The sequence below is a fragment of the Lepisosteus platostomus genome, unplaced genomic scaffold (assembly GCF_059453375.1).
Source record: "Lepisosteus platostomus isolate fLepPlt1 unplaced genomic scaffold, fLepPlt1.hap1 Scaffold_85_H1, whole genome shotgun sequence".
NCBI classification, from domain to species: Eukaryota; Metazoa; Chordata; class Actinopteri; order Semionotiformes; family Lepisosteidae; genus Lepisosteus; species Lepisosteus platostomus.
This window is the reverse complement of record NW_028291697.1, coordinates 19,963-32,844: the sequence shown is the minus strand read 5'-3', so window position 1 is coordinate 32,844 and position 12,882 is coordinate 19,963. Positions and strand designations below refer to the sequence as shown.

General features: G+C 49.5%; 2 non-coding genes across 2 annotated transcripts; both read right to left on the bottom strand.

The window, feature by feature from the left end:
* Positions 1 to 11,951: 11,951 nt before the first annotated feature.
* LOC148630898 (U4 spliceosomal RNA) lies at positions 11,952 to 12,093 on the bottom strand. Its single transcript, XR_015934940.1, has one exon. It is a non-coding gene; the product is annotated as a U4 spliceosomal RNA (small nuclear RNA).
* Positions 12,094 to 12,208: 115 nt separating this feature from the next.
* Positions 12,209 to 12,325, bottom strand: LOC148630897 (U5 spliceosomal RNA). Its single transcript, XR_015934936.1, has one exon. It is a non-coding gene; the product is annotated as a U5 spliceosomal RNA (small nuclear RNA).
* Positions 12,326 to 12,882: the final 557 nt, after the last annotated feature.

Genomic DNA, 12,882 nt, shown 5'->3' with positions numbered 1-12,882 from the left:
GCAGGATATAACTTAGTCGCCGGCTGTAGCACATTAACCAGTGCAGCGTGACCAGGAGTTAATTCCTTCTTTAGTTTCTCATTCTCCTGTACTCCCTCTTTTAGCTTTTTTTCTAGTACCTCTTTTGCCGCGAATAAATTATCTTTCCTCTCATTTAACGCTTTTATTTTTTCTGTGAACTCCTTCTCTTTTTTATCCCATTCTGATTTCTCCTTCATGCTAATCTGCCACCTCAGGTGTCGGCCGATCACCAGGGCTGCAGCTAAATCTTTGTTTTTGTTCCAATGTTCATACGCTTTTTTACAGGCATCTTCGCCCCAAACTCCTTCTGACAGACTCAGCTTCATCCTATATTTCTCTTCCCTTTCAGTCAATTTACACTTTTCCGATATGTAATCAGATACTTCCACCACTTTCTCAAACACCCAATTAGCACACATGTTTGGTTTCTTTAAGATTTACTTTTGTCGTGTGTGAGGTAACAGCTCATTCAGTAGGGGGATGTTTTCACTTGGAAAAACCTGTGCATTACTGCACTCATTCAGCTAAGGGCGTCTGTTACCTCCAGATCTAAATGCCTCTCCGAGACTTTAGAGAGGGCTTACACCGCACTGTTCACAGGTAAGAAACGAGACCTCGAAAACCCCCTTTCTTGATCAGTAATTCACCATCCCCAGAACGCCAGCATCGCTGCTTTTGCCCCGGGGTGGACTTACGCACTGAGCTCAATCAGGGCGATTCTCGGGTCTCAACGTCCTTTAAATCCTGCTACTTAATGCTTTGCTCTTTTATTATGAGGTGTGTTTATGTTAGTGTCGTGCGTGTGTATATGTATTTCACAAACAAGGAAAACACCAAAAACATACATACATATATATATATCTCTTCTACTCCTGTTTCCTTTAAAACAAAAAAACCACGCCACGCCAATCTGTGCACAATCAAGGCGTAGCTAATCTCAGGACCCCGGGCGCAATTAAGGCCCACACCAATCCTGGATTATACGTGCATTTAATGCACCACTCCAGAACCCCGGGCGCAATTAAGGCCCACACCGATCCCGAGCCACAGAACTCCGGGCGCAATTAAGGCCCACACCGATCCTGAGCCTCAGAACTCCGGGCGCAATTAAGGCCCAAACCAGTTCTGACCTTCAGAACTCCGGGCGCAATTAAGGCCCACACCAGTCCTGAACTTCACGGTAAGGGTCCAAAACCCGTTCAAAAACTCCACGCGCAATTAAGGCATATACCAGCTTCGAACGCCTGTACACAATACCGCGGAACCCCTGCCAGACCAAATTCTGGGCTTACAGCAAACAACCCATTACATACACCGGTGTCTTCCCCGGGCCAGAGGAATTCAGAAACTCACGTTTACTCCGTCATCTCGGGCGATTCTCGCAGGGAGCAGAGATTTCCCAATCGGTCAGAGAGAGTCAGGACTTTTAAATAAAAGAGGAGTCCTTACCTCTTAGTTATGTGCGCGCTGACCATCTCTCCTGCCGATGGGAAGTTCTGCGCCTTCTGGAGCATCCGCCGACTACGCCAAATTTGTTGTAACAGAAGAAATAAGGTTCTTGATCCCGAGATGAAGTAAAACAGATGAGTTTATTGCATGCAAGGAACAATAAAGCCGAAGTCTTGTTTCCCGCAAGAAACAACAAAACCGAAGTATTGTTCCCCGTACTGTTACAAACTTTTGGGTTATATAGTGTTTTCTTCTCCGTTTCTGACGTCACTCGGTCTGATGGTAAAGAGGGGGGTTCATGGTATTTGGCCAGTTTACGATGTTCTGGACAAATGGTCAGTTTAACATTACACCCAGGGGGGTTCCTAGCTTGCATCTGCAATCCTTATCAGTTAACCCCCCTTTCCTGCCATAAACCCCAGCTTGTGACTTGAAAGTCTAAACCCCCTACAGAAAGGATTAAATTCAAACCCCCGTCTCCACATCTTTCTTCAGTATCTTAATAAAGTGAAGGAGCTGCCCCTTCGCCAAGGCGGCGTGGGGCAGAATGGACAACATAATGCAACTCCTGGAAACGAATGCGGTGCTCAGCTACCTGTACATTCTGCTGGGGCTGGCACCTACCGGACTGGACAGGGGGACGCAGTTCCTGATGTGGCTGCTGCTGTCCCTCACAAAGAAAGGCCTGTGGGACGCGAGGAACAATCTCATCCGGCACAACAACAAGTGGGGAGCGAGGGAGCTGGAAGAGAGGATCCTGGCGGACCTCAGGAGGAGGATGAAGCGCGATGTTGCTAAATGGGGTTTCCCCACGGCAAAGGAGCGCTGGAAAGGCCTATGGACCCTGTACAGGGATTAATGGTTTACAGCAAGCAGTAGGGTTTGGAGGGACTCTCATAATAGCGCAAATACGCCCACCCTTGCAAGGATTGATAACGGACAATCACCGCCGTTCCACCGATGTTTTAATTTTGTGGAGTGTTATCGTGTGAGATGTTTCCTTTTGAGATGTGTTTTTTTTCGGAATAAAGTATATTTTATAAGAAAAAAAAAAGATTGTACCATAAAGATTTCCATGGAGAGGACTATGGTTTCCTGCAGGACTATGCCGGTAGGAGGACCAGGTTCCACAACTTCAAGGGGCTGTGTCGAGGCGATCCACAGTACTGTCAGGACCAGCCGTGGCAGTTTTAGGATTCCCATTCTGGAACATAGATGAGGCACATGGTACAGTTCCACTATAATTTTGAATATATTTTCCTAGCAGGACCTACAGTACAGTACCTAACTGCCTGCAGCTACAAAGGGGCACCCCCCTCTTTGATCGGGTTTGGACGTTTAACCCTATTCTGTGTTCTCCGGCGCCATTTGAGGTGGGCGATACAACCGGAGGTGGTTGCGATGCACCCACTTGTAGACCAGAGATTGCCTTCCCTTCTCAATCTGAATTCGATAAGCTACCGGTGATACCTTATCGACAATCTCGTGGGGTCCTGTCCAACTGGGTAAGTACTTCCGGGCCACCCCTGTGGGTTTGGCAAATTGGAAGTACAGGACCTTGTCTCCTACTTGGAGTTCCTGGTTAACTGCCTTTCAGTCATAGTATGCTTTCCTACCCTCTGCACTCCTTCCCAGATTGTTCTGGGCAAAAGCAAAGGTTGCCTGCAGATGTGCTCGCAGGTCTGACACATACTGATGGGCCGTAGCAGCCCCCGTCGTGCTCAGGTCCTCCACCCCATAAAGACAGTGTAGGGGAAGAGTCATCTTCCGACTTGTCATCATCTCAAAAGGTGGGACCCCCGTAGAGCAATGGGGCGTAGCTCGGATGGCCATCAGAACCAGGGGCAGCTTAATGTCTCAGTCCCTACTGCTGTTGGAGACAAACTTTTTGAGCATACTAACCACCGTTCGGTTTGCCCTTTCTGCCTGGCCCGAGGATTGAGGGTGGTAGGAGATATGCAACTGGGTCTTGACCCCAAGCATATTCCACAGGGTTGCCATTACTGTAGCTGTGAAATGGGTTCCCCGATCCGAGACCACGGTCAGGGGGAATCCCCATCGACTGAACACATGGTTCACCAACAGCACTGCAGTTGTCTCTGCCGTGTCGTTGGGTGCTGGGAGGCACTCAATCCATTTTGTGAATGCACACGTAACAGTGAGGAAATATTTGTTCCCTCTGGATGACCTCACCAGCGGCCCCACCCAATCCATTTGAAGATTGGACCAGGTGAATGTCATGCCCTTTTTCTGGAGTGGTGCACGGTGCAAGGGCCGTGATGGTTGGAACTGGCTACACGTCAGACACCCCTTTACATACGCGGCGATGTCTTGGCCCATGTGAGGCCAGAATGCCACCTGCTGGATAGTGTCGTATGTAGCCTTGATTCCCCGGTGACCCCCACAGGGTTCGTCATGAGCGTGTTGGATCATGACCCCCCGATGACAGTGGGGAACTACCCACTTTGGGACACCTTGTGTAACTGGTACACAAACCAACAACCCCTTTATAATTTTTAGGTTGTCTTTCACCTCTGCCAGCTCCTTCAGCTCCAGAGACTGGCTCAGCACCTGCTCCGAAAGAGGTTGACGCACTGGGTCAGCGATATGCTGATACATTTGCCCAATTGCTGGGTCCTGTTTCTGCATTTCCGCAAGATCGGTGTTAAAACCCTGTGACCCAAGCACTACAGATTGAGGGTCAGCTCCGACATCCTGTCTAGCCCTGCTTCGGGTGACCGCCTTGACCTCAGCCACGAATTCTGGGGGTAGCCATTCCTGCTGGAACTGCCAGGGTTCACCCTCTAAGGCGCCAGATTTGGCCAACCGGTCGGCCTCATCATTCCCGTCTTTGTCGGGTCCCTTCACCTGGGAGTGTCCCTTCACCTTCCTCCAGTAAACCATCATTCCAGCCTCGGTCGTGAGCTTGTCACTGGCCAGGAACAACTCTTTGTTCTTTACTTCCTTGCCCCGGGCATTTTTCATGCCGTTACCCTTCCAATACGGAACGTGAGACACGAAGCTATGACGGGCGTAGTTCGAGTCACTACAGATGACAAACTGTTTAAGGCCATGTGTCAGGGCCTGCTGGAGGGTGATCAGCACCCCAGCTACTTCCGCATACTGACTAGTCTTTGGTCCTAGCTTATAGCGGGTCGGCCCACAGGGAGTATTGTCTTGCCAGACTACTCCTACCCCTGCTAGCACCTGCTGTTCGTGGCGAAAAGAGCAACCGTCAACATAGGCCATGGGTAAGCCCTGGCCCATGTTCTCATCGTAGTACCGATGATTGTTCGGTAGCTCAGCAGCGGGAATTGTTTCTGGAGCTTCCATGTCAGTGTCACAGCCGTGACACACTTGGCCCAAAGCCAGGCCCTGTCCCAGGTACATTTTCTTGCTCTGTGCATAACGTACCTCTATCTCATAGCCTTGTAGGGCCATCATTCATGCCACAATCCTGCTATTTGACACCCTGCCCGCTTTCAGTCTCTGGCTATGCAGGAATGTCACAGGTTGGTGGCAGGTTTCGATGATGATCTTTTGTCCCCCAACATAACTACGGAAGTGTTCTACCGACCAGACCGTAGACAACAGGGCCTTCTCGCAGTCCAAGAACTTTTGCTCCACTGGGCTCAGGGCTCGACTGGCATATGCCACCACCCTTCGCTCTTGGTTATATTCCTGACTCAGAGCAGCCCCAAGGCAGTGCTCTGAGAACCCTGCTTCAAGGTAGAAGACCTTATTTTTGTCAGGGTAGGCCAAGCTCGGCGCACTACCGAGTCTGCGCTTCAGCTCCATCACAGCCTGTTCTGGGGAAGGCCCCCACTCAAAGGGCACGTCTTTCTGCAACAGCTTGTGGAGGGGCCTTGCTATTTCAGCGTAATCCTCAATGAACTGCTGGGAATAATTACATACTCCCAGAAAGCTGCGCAGTTCAGACAGGTTAGTGGGCGACTTCATATTCTGGATAGCTTGGACTCTGCTGGACTGTGGCTGTATGCCTTGGGCTCCAACCAACAGTCCCACGTACTCCACTTGGGTCCTACACCACTGTCCCTTAGCCAGGGACAGTTTGGCCCCTGCACAGGAGAGCTGGGTCAACACATGCCTGATCTCGGCCATGTGTTCTTCCCAGGTCTGACTCCTCATCAGAATATCGTCCACATAGACCAGGTTGCCCCTGGCGGCTGCATCACTCATGGCTTTGTGCAGAAATATGTTGAACTCCGCTGGGGAGTTGGAATACCCAAAGGGGCATCGATTCCAGGTGAACTGCCTGTTTCCAAAGGAAAAGGCCAGTTTGTACTGGTCTGTTGGTTCTACCTTAAGGGTCCAGAACCCATTGGCCACATCCACTGTGGTGAAATATTTCGCTGTTGTCACCTTGAATAACTCCTGATCTAGGTAGATCATTGGCCATCGTGACAAAGGAACCTGTTTATTCAGCTGCCGGTAGTCAATGGTCAGACGCCATTTACCATTGGGTTTCAGCACCGGCCACAGTGGGGAGTTATAAGTGGAGTTACACTCCCTTATGATCTGACGCTCTAGTAGAGCATCCAACGTCTGCTTTATGGACTCGTATGCCGTGAGGGGAATGCGATACTGCCTGACATAGGTTGGGCGGGCGCCAGGGGCCGTTGGAATGCGCACTGTGTTCAAATCCGTCACCCCGCAGTCATAGGCGTCCCGTGCAAACACTTCCCGGAAATCCTGGAAATTCTGACGCAGCTGCTGACGCTGGCTTTCCGTTTCCAGGGCATCTGCCTTGCCAACCTGTTCCTGTACCTGCTCTAGGAACCCCGCTTTTGACGGCATGGCGGTATCCCGGGTCGTACTCTCGGCTGAGTGGTCCATCGGAACACCTGCGTGTACTGTGTACACAACCATCTCATCCTTATCGCTAAGGTCCACCCTGCACACCTCCTGGTTGCAGAATCCCTCTATTGGCATAATTGCAATCATCCGCCGGGGGTAGGTGTAGTACACCTGCTCGGTTCCCCCCTCCCTGGCCAAGGGACCAGGGAGCTGCCCCAGTACTGGGATGGCTAGTTCGAAATCATAGAAACCATTGTCAATTACCAGTCCCATGTCAGTGCGAGCAGGGATTTTGACATCTTGTTTTGCTATGTTCTGCACCAACAGGCAGGTGGCTCGGCCATTCCGTTCCAGTCTGGGGGTACAACAGACTGCTAGGTTCAGTCTGATAAACTGAGCTGATGGTTGGAAGAAAACCATCTCAGCGTCCATTCTCTGTCCCTTCTTTAGGACAAGGCGTACTGGAAACCCTGCTGTTGACGCAGGAACGATCAGGTCCGATTCGTTTCCTACCTGGCAGGCCTGAGGAATCGTCTGACCTGACCGAATGTTCTCGGGGTCACCGCTTAGAGAGTGGGCATCTGGGTCCACCCGTATCCACAGCACACTGTTTACTGTGTCCAGCTGGGCGCCCAGTCGAACCAATAGGTACTTCCAATAGGAAGTAGTGAGCAAACTTCCTTTTTCCGATGGAGATGGAAGCTACACAGCTTCCTTTGCTCCAAATGGACCTATGAGATGGGGGTGCCCACCACAGAACCTGTGACTGCGTCACCAGGGTCACCTGACAGCTTCGCGACAGGTCCTCGAACAGACCTTCACTGATTATGGACTTCTCAGAGCTGAGGCTAAGAATTACATCATCAACCTGCACTTCTGCCACCTGGACCCCCTCCCACCACCATGGGGTGGTAGTCCTGGACCCCCTGAGGTACCAGGGTGCACAGAAAGGACTCCCATTCATTACCGGACAGGGAGATCCACTCTTCTTCAGGGATGAAAAGGGGGTGTGCTTTACCTGGCGGGTCAAGCAGCTGCTTGGAGCACTGCTCCTGTAGTTGGGAGACCGTGGGAGTGCTGGCCTGGGCAGGACTTCCCTGTAGTTTTGGAAAGCAAGAAGAGACATTTATTCTCGTCCAGAGGAACCAGGAGGAACCTCCAACTCAGCTATAGTGTTCAGTGGGCACTGTGTGATCACAGCATAACCACTGAATCCCCCTTTTTGCTGTGCAACAGGCTTAGGGTTTTTGACCTGAGCCCACAATTTTCCACGCTGGCAGTCTACCAGAGGCTCCAGCCTGTCAAGCAGGTCTTGGCCAATGAGTAGTGGCTCTGTTTTAAACCTAGAGATGTAAACAGGATGCACCACGTTCATTGGCCCGAACCTAAGTGCCACCCAAACTCGGTGTGTGATCCTGGCATGATCCTGGGTATAGCTGGAAATATCTATCTTACACGGTTCTACCTTAAGTCTGATGCCTTTTCCTTTCGCTACTCGTTTGAGCTCGCTGAGTAGATCGGCTGACATCAAACTAATTTCAGCCCCAGTGTCAATCAGTGCTTCTCTATCTAAGACGTTTTCAAGAAAAACCTTGATATAAATACGCCTTGCTTTGCCTTTCTGGCTGAGATTCCCTAAGAATTGTAGGAAGCCTGCCTTTTCTTTGACTTCAGGGGCGGGGTCAGCGCCCAACTCAGAGTCACAGCCTTCTTCCAGGCAGGAACCCTCCCACCCAATCAGATAGACTGAGGGAGGGGCTTGGGACGGATCCCCGCCTCCTCCAGTGAGAAGGGGCGTGGTCCCCCTAAGCTCATTCACACTTCCGGCATTCGGTGCGGAAGGTTTACCCTGTCCCGATCTCTCAGGCAGGGCTTGTTCAAGCCTGGCCAGGCGGGCTGCAGTTGACTCCCTTCGTCCAGTCTTATGATAGGCTCTGCCTGAGCCCTTGCCTTCCCCGTAGCGCTCACGGCGGCTCTGACGCTTAGTGCGGTCCTGCCTGCCTATTTTGCGCCGGGGCTTAGCGAGCTCAGGAACCTCAGCTGCCTCGAGCTGAGGCGAGTCGTCAACCCTGCTGGCTTTAGTGGCGAACATGGCCGTTTTAGCAGGTTTTTGCTCTGAGGAAGCAGAGACTTCAGCTCCCCAGGCTTTTTGAGCCAACCTTCTAATGTCAGACATTTTCATCGCTTTTGCATCAGTGTGCATCACAATCATTTTCCTGACTGAGGGATGCAGATTAGCAATGAATAAACCTTTGAAATTCACGTTCTCTTCGCAACCCTCTTCATTCCGCCCTGCAAAATAAGTGCGCCTAAGCCTCTGATAATAGTCGCGAGGGGCTTCAGCTTTTTCGTGCTTAATATGGTGCACAGCGGCCACGGCAGCTATGGGATCGATAAAAGCCGAAAATTCTCCGATCATTGCCTGACACAGCTCCTCAAAGCTATTACAGACCTCCGGTCCTTGTCTAGACATCCACTCGTGGACCGCTCGGCTGGTAGTTTTCCTTACTAACATAGCCTTTTCCTGTTCGGACGCTTCGGGCATAAACTGCAAAGTATATCTCAGCTCATCGATGTAGGTCTCCACATTATTCCCTGACACTGACGGGTCAAACCTTTCTACATCTTTGGCTAACTGCCTCAGGGAGTGGAGGTTAATTTTTACGGTTTCTCAGCGGGCAGGGAGACGGCCGTGATCAGGAGCAGGGGGTCTATCCCTGAACTGACTCGCCCTTGCGTTTCGCGCAGGACTCGGCGATCTCCCCCATGCCGATCCGACCACAGACCCTGGCCGGGAGAAACCTCCTCCCGGCGCGCTGGGTGAGCGCTCCGGGCTGCTAGGTGGGCTGGCATGCAAGTGGGATCTAGTCTATTTTGCTTCCAGTACGGCAGCATCTGACTCCTTTTGCCTTTCCTGTCTGAGCTCATTTAAACTCTCAATTTCTTTTTCTTTTTCTTTCAAGCTCGCTTCCAGGTCTCTCCTAGCTACCTCAGCCGCAGTTTCTCTAGCAGACAAGTCATCTAATTTACCTAAAACTTCCCTGAGTCAGTCTTCACTTTCCTCATTTTTCACTCTCTTTTCTCTGATTATATCCAACAACTCAACTCGCTCCGCCTTATATCTTTCTAGCGTTCCCTGAAGCTTTTGAAACTTTGTCAGCTCGGACAAAGACAGTTCCAGCTGTTTAGCTAGATTTAAGGTGAAACTCGATAGGACCAGAACTGCTTTCACAGACCCTCCTGTGTTAAGCTGGTTCGCTACCTTAGCTACTAAATCTACTTGCAGCTTCTCAATATCATCAAAGTTCAACTTTTCGATACCACTCCAGTAACCAGGATTGTCGTCGCTAGAAATAGTACTTATAAGCGACTCCACTTCAGACATTTTAGCAGCCATTGTCATTACGTCTGTAGGGAAAACCGGTTCAGGGACGCCAAATATGTAATCATAGTGGCTCTCTGAAGGCACCAGTTCTGTAGGGTTTGGGCATTTACTGAGACAATTATTAATTGTAGCAGTAAATCACAAAGTTGATTCTTTTGATGGCTTTAGAATCCAACCATGCGATATAACTCAAACAACGCACACACACAGGTACTAATACACGAGGATACATTTATTAATACATAGAATATGCATATAAACCTAACAGATCTTATCGAGAGGGTTATCAGAATACAAAAGGTATATATTCAATCAGTTACAAAGTGTTACACATATCAAGAGGACATACGTTCAGTATATCATTCATTAAGACCGTTTCATAAATGAACTTGGTTACAACTTCTACATTAGATACTCAAAACAAGTACATAACTCTTAGGAATTAAATTGATATCAACTGGTTGGGATAACAATTGAATTCTCGAGCTGCATTGAAGTTGAATACTCATCCAATCTTTGGGGATTCAGATCTCCTGCGGACTCAAAGAAACAGTTGCAGGCTGTTGCTGTCCAATCCGCGCTCTCTGGCTCCGTGCCAGGCTGTGCTGTGCGGCTTGCGACGGTGCGCTGCTGATGCTCACTGTTGGCTTTAACTAGCAAAGTTTGTGCACAGGAGAAAAGATGACTGTGGGTCCCAGCAAATCAGGAAGAGGACCGGTTCGTTCCTGATGAAGAGCTAGTTCTGAATAGTGATTCAGCTGTCCACAGTTCCGACCTGTTCACAAGGCCTGCTGCTGGTTACTCTCTGGCAACCTCCACTCTAGACTCTTAGAACAAAGGAAGGTTCTGGCACTCGGACATACTGGCCGTTCCATGGTTGTCCGGGCTGAGTCTCAGGATGGTCAGGAGGCGCGCTGCGAGAATGTCCTGCCCTTGGGATTCTCCTTTGAATTCCCTTTAGAATTGTTGAATCTGAATCTGAATCTGAATCTTGTTGAATCTTCCCTTCTGAATCTGAATCTCCAGGCTCTCTGTGTTGCCTGTTTTTACCTGGAGGAACTTCAGCTCATTGATTGGCTGAAAGTTCCATGGGCATCAGAGTCCCATGTGGGTTACTCGGCCCTACCAGTCCCTGATTGGTTGATCAAGGTGAGATATGAGTCACTTACTCCTGACACTTAGTAATGCAGTCCAGATGTCCAACTGGCACTCCCTAGACAGATAGGCGCCAATGGATGACCATTGATCATGATAGCCAGGCTTAGCTAAGTGCATCCCCCTTTGGGAGCTGTCCTTATCAAAAGAAAACATCTTGCATGAATTGTTTCTCTATGGCTGCACCACAGAGAAATGGGGCCTCATTTGGGAAGGCTCAGAACACTTAATTCTTTCTATTAATAAGCCTCACCGCTACACGTCAGAGAAACTTTAAGAGTATTACTTTTTTTTTTCTTTTTCCAAAATACAGTATGGAATCTAGACACCCGAGCAGATGGATTTCCAATCAGCACACGTTACACTAAACGCTAGAAAACAGGGGGATTTCTTTACGCAGTTATCAGCACACCCGGTATTCGCGTATAGAAGCCGCGGTGCTGTGCTGAACTTGAACTCACAGCAACATCAGTTATTCTGTGCGACTGATTCTCATTTCATTCTAAACTCGCCCACCCAGGGACGCCATTAAATGTAATGGTTTGATGGGTTTACTGAGACAATTATTTATTGTAGCAGTAATCACGAGGTTGTTAGTTGGGGCTTTTAGAAAATCAATCGTCAGAACAACTAACAACGCACACACAGGGGTTCAATACACTAGATACATTTATTAATATAAATTGTGCACCAAACATATACTAGTCTGCCTGGATACGAGTGGCAGACCTTACTGTGAGGGTTATCAATATACAAGGTATATAATCCCGAAGAGATGCAAACACAAAGAGATACACAACAGAGAATATATGTCAATATATATCGTTCAGTTACCAAATCGCTAATCAGTGTTATTACCCACTGTTACTCTAAACTCGGAAGTAAATACATTACTCATGAATTAAATTGATAACAACTTGTGTTGAGGTACAATTGAATTCTCGAGACGCAATGTAGAACATGGGGTTTACTTATCCACTGTGTATGGATTTGGAATTTGGAGACGCTGTTCTCTGCATAACGCTGAAAGAGCTAAAGAGCGTTTCTGTTGAGACGTAACAAGCTCGTTTCTTTCTACCATGATGTTACCATGACAAAATCTGTCTTTAAACACCTTCCTCATTCTCTGACGAGACTGTCAAAAATTGCTTTCGCCGATTGCATTGCAAACCAGCGGAAGCGGGGTATTGGGAAAAGTTTTCAACTAGCAATAATCGCGCCTCGGCTAAACCTCACAGGCTACGATACTGCCACTGCGCAAAGCTGACGGTTGCCAGGCAACCGCGGGGATCCTATGGAAATCGTTATCAATCGTCTCATGGCATGTCGTTGCTGAAATGCTTCATATTTGTGTTTTCTCTCTTTGACCAGCCCAGCTGCGCTCCACCCGAAGGCAGGGAAGCACAAAAATTGCATGGAACTCATTCATGCTCCTCTCCACGGAAATCTTTAGTAAAAGGCAAAAGATTTGTACGAGATGAAGAAAAACCAGAGTGCGTGGCTGCACAGCTGCAGGAGCCCAGGCCGCCTTCAAGGCCTCTGCCCTGCCGGTCGTGGTTGGCAATGCACCTGGCCTTACAAATGAGCCAGTGGGGCCCGTTCAGCTCCGGGCTCATCGCCTGCGGCTCTCGGCTTGCGGGCGTGCCCAATCCGTGCAATAACTCGGAAAACACCCGGCCACAGTGTGCAGGAAACGACGCACTCTGGGAAGCCGCTATGCAAAGCGAGGTCCCAAGATCCCCTGCGGCCGGATACTTTCCGCCCCCCAAAGAAAAGAGCACCAATCAGACGGCCGGAGACCGAGGACTCGCAGAGCAGACGGCCACAATCGCCATAATAAGAGCCTAACCCTAACCCTATCCCTCGGAAATCTGTGGCGTTTAGCGTGACATAGTCTTGCAGGCATCGTGCTGTCTCACTGCAATACTATACCGCTGGAGGAAACAGTCCATCTGGCCATGAAACTAATTTGAACGTCTAGCTACAGCAACTAACTATATCATGATTTATTCAGGATGTGCGGAATCAGAACATCCCGGAGACAGCTTCCGAAA